At 47.1% G+C, this 3809-nt stretch overlaps 1 pseudogene; it reads left to right on the forward strand.

Moving 5' to 3' along the window:
- The window catches only part of LOC111980312 (NGFI-A-binding protein 1-like), a 56581-nt pseudogene that overhangs the window by 24079 nt on the left and 28693 nt on the right, over window positions 1-3809 (forward strand).

Below are 3809 nucleotides of genomic sequence, written 5' to 3' on the forward strand. Positions count from 1 at the left end.
TGTAGGTCTCGATGTTGTGACAGAGATGATCCTTCTCCCAAGATGATCAAAACAGAGGTGAGCTCATCTCTTTCCTCTCACACCGCATGTTCTGATGAGCACAGCGTTTGGCTATATATCATTTAAAGCTCATTCCTATATCCTCAGTTTCCTAACACCTTGTGTGTTCATATATTAAAAAGGGTTAATCCATTAACAATCTGATTCCCACAGACAGACAGACAGACAGACAGACAGACAGGCAGACAGACAGACAGACAGACAGACAGACAGACAGACAGACAGACAGACAGACAGACAGACAGACAGTGCATGGTTCTGGCTGGGTGTGTTCAGCACCTTAATGTTTACTCAGCTGCCTGTCAGCCGGCTTGGCTGTGTGGGCGGGGCTCGAATGAGAGGGGGCGTGTCCCTCAAGACTACTGGGTGTCATAATGTAAGTGAACGCTCAAAGTTCACCTCAATAAAAACTTTCTCTGTCGAATCAGGTCACCTCCTCCGCACCTTAAGTCACGCCCTAAGAATCCACATTGAGCAACTGACACACCTCCTTGCATTCCCTCCTTGTCTTTAGAAGTGCGTCAGAYGCTGCGTAGTAGGGCCTTGTCTGTCAGTGTGTCAATGCCTCTATATTTCCACTCCTCACAGTGTAGTGCAGCTGTTGAGTAAAGAGTTTCCCCAGAAACTCCCCTGAATTGTTCTGAGCTGTTGAGTAAAGAGTGTCTTTGTGTAGTGAGCTGTGTGAGATTGTGGCAGCTGTTCATTCATCTCTCTCCAGTGGTTTGTTTGATGGCGGTCCAAACCTCTGATGTGASTGATCATACTCCACGCCTCCACAGTACAGGGGTGGGACCAGCTAGGCAGCAGACACACTCCCCCAGCTCCTTCCCCCTGTTTCTCAATCCTTTGGGCCAGTCACATTGCAGAACTTTGTAGAACACATATACAGAGTTATTTGTTTGAAGGGGAAAGGGGGGATACCTAGTCAGTTGTACAACTGAACGCCTTCAACTGAAATGTGTCTTCCTGCATGTAACCCAAAAACTTAAATTAGGCTGTAATGATCTCCAAAACGCATGAGGTCATCACATCCACATCTTCGGCGCCCTGGGAACAGAATTAATGTTTTGGAGTGGATTCTTTTCATATAAAAGATGTTTTCTGGAAGGTATTGGACTCTCCTGAAGATACTTATGATCTTCATTTAACCCAGTTTGTTACATACATGATACACAGTTTTCTTATAACAACCTTTGAAGTTGTTTTCATTTTGAGGCACTTTTCTCTTTGCTAAAGGGCCAATTGTTCACACAACCTGCTGGTTTTCTTTTGACTGTAGAAGTTTGACATATTTACCACAACAAAGGACTTAATGACAGAGTTCTAAAAATGAATCCCCACCCACCTGCCCTTTCCCTGCTGTTTAGTCGTCGCCATACCACACCTACACATGCTGTCACCCTCTTCATTAAGGGCAGTCACCCTTCCCTCTGGCGGTTTCAGTCGTCGCCATCCAACACTACACACTGCTACACCCTCCCATTAAGGGCCAGCACACCCTTCTCCCCTGCTGTTTCAGTCGTCACCATACCACACATACACTGCTTGCCACCCTCCCTTAAGGGCCAGGCCACCCTTTCCCCCTGCTGTTTCAGTCGTCACCATACCACAATATAACACTGCTTGCCCCCCTCCTCCATTAAGGGCCAGGCACCCTTTCCCCTGCTGTTTCAGTCGTCACCATACCACATATCACACACTGCTGACACCCTCCCATTATAGGGCCAGGCACCCTTCCCCTGCTGTTTGCAGTCGTCACCATACCACATATACACACTGCTGCCACCCTCCCATTAAGGGCCAGGCCCCTCTTTCCCCTGCTGTTTCAGTCGTCACCATACATACACAGACACCTGCTGCCACCCTCCCATTAAGGGCCAGGCACCCTTTCCCCTGCTGTTTCAGTCGTCACCATACCACACAGACACACTGCTGCCACCCTCCCATTAAGGGCCAGGCACCCTTTCCCCTGCCTGTTTCAGTCGTCACCATACCTACACAGACACACTGCTGCCACCCTCCCATTAAGGGCCAGAGAATTTCCCTGTGCTTTTCAGTCGTCACACATACTACACAGACACACTGCTGAACCCTCCCATAGGGCCAGGCACCCTTCTCCCCTGCTGTTCAGTCGTCACCAATACACACAGACACACTGCTGACACCCTCCCATTAAGGGCCAGGCACCCTTTCCTGCTGTTTCAGTCGTCACCATACCACACAGACACACTGCTGCCACCCTCCCATTAAGGGCCAGGCACACGCCCATGTGGCTCTAACAACAGAAAAGCCCAAATGAGTGCAGTCGCGCCTTTCCCATAGGCTGATGACATCACCACGTGGGCTGTCTGAATCACCCACACCCATACACTTGCACAGTTGAGTTGTCTGCACAACACACACACACACACACCACACACACACACACACACAAGACACACACACACACCAACAACCAACACACAACACACACACACACACACACACCAGTCATTACACCCTTCCTTCACATCACACACACACATAAACACACACACATCAGGCTCTTAACTTCCCTTTCCCTGCACACACAACACCACAACAAGTTCACACAACACACAACCACAATGCAGTATATGCTCTTTAAACTCTCCTCATCTGTCCTCTCCTCTCTCCAGCATACCACACACACTACAAAAAAACACCAAAACACACGACACCATGCTCCATATGGATCTTTAAACTCTCCTTCTGTCTCTCTTACTTCTCCAACACCACAGACACACACCACACACACACAACCGGAGTCACACACACACACACAACACAACACACGACACACACACACACAACACACACGGACACACACACCACAACACACCACACACCACACACAAATCACACAAGTCCTGACTTGGACACTTCTGTGGGTTCTGGTAAGGAATGAACTCATAAGGTATGAATTGTAGGGTTGCTTCAGGGTTTGATCGCCAGCAGAATGTGTTACCTTCCTCGTCCAATCCAGTACGAGGAAAGGATCCACAGTGGTGTTTTATTACTGACTTATTGTTCCCCATGGGGGAGTTTTTGTTGCAGTGTCATGTAACACGTTTAAAGCGGCATTTTAAATACAACAAAATTGACAATAAATTTCATAAGTTACATACAACTAATTAACAACATTTAAAAGACTAGCCCTGCTGGCCTTACTGAGTTGTAGGAACAGTTAGCCTGCTGGCCTTTACTGAGTCTATAGGGAAATTAGCTGCGGCCTTATGAGTGAATAGGAACATTAGCCTGCTGGCATACTGAGTTGATGAACATTAGCCTGCTGGCCTTACGAGTTGATAGGAAATTAGCCTGCTGGCCTTCTAGGTTGTAGCTTGCCTTGTACTGGTTGATAGGAACATTAGCTGCTGGCTTAGCTGAGTTGATAGGAACATTAGCTGCTGGCTTACTGGTTGATGGAACATTAGCTCGCTTCGCGTTGAGATTGCTTGCTACTGAGTTGATAGGAACATTAGCTGCTGGCACAAATGATTGTCTAGTTCTGTTAGGACATCATATTGAAGCTAATAGAGCCTTAACTGATGTATAGAACAATCTTAAAGTGTCTACTTTGGTTTAAATACAAGCGTCATGAAATCTTAGACAATACATTCTCAACTTGGACCTAACTTTCTTACCACTTTGTGCATGTTGTTTTCTTCCTACAGACTCCGTGAATTGGTCAAATTTGGTCAAATGATAAATGTTGTGTATGGTTTCCT

The sequence above is a fragment of the Salvelinus sp. IW2-2015 genome, linkage group LG2 (genome assembly GCF_002910315.2).
Source record: "Salvelinus sp. IW2-2015 linkage group LG2, ASM291031v2, whole genome shotgun sequence".
Lineage (NCBI taxonomy): Eukaryota > Metazoa > Chordata > Actinopteri > Salmoniformes > Salmonidae > Salvelinus > Salvelinus sp. IW2-2015.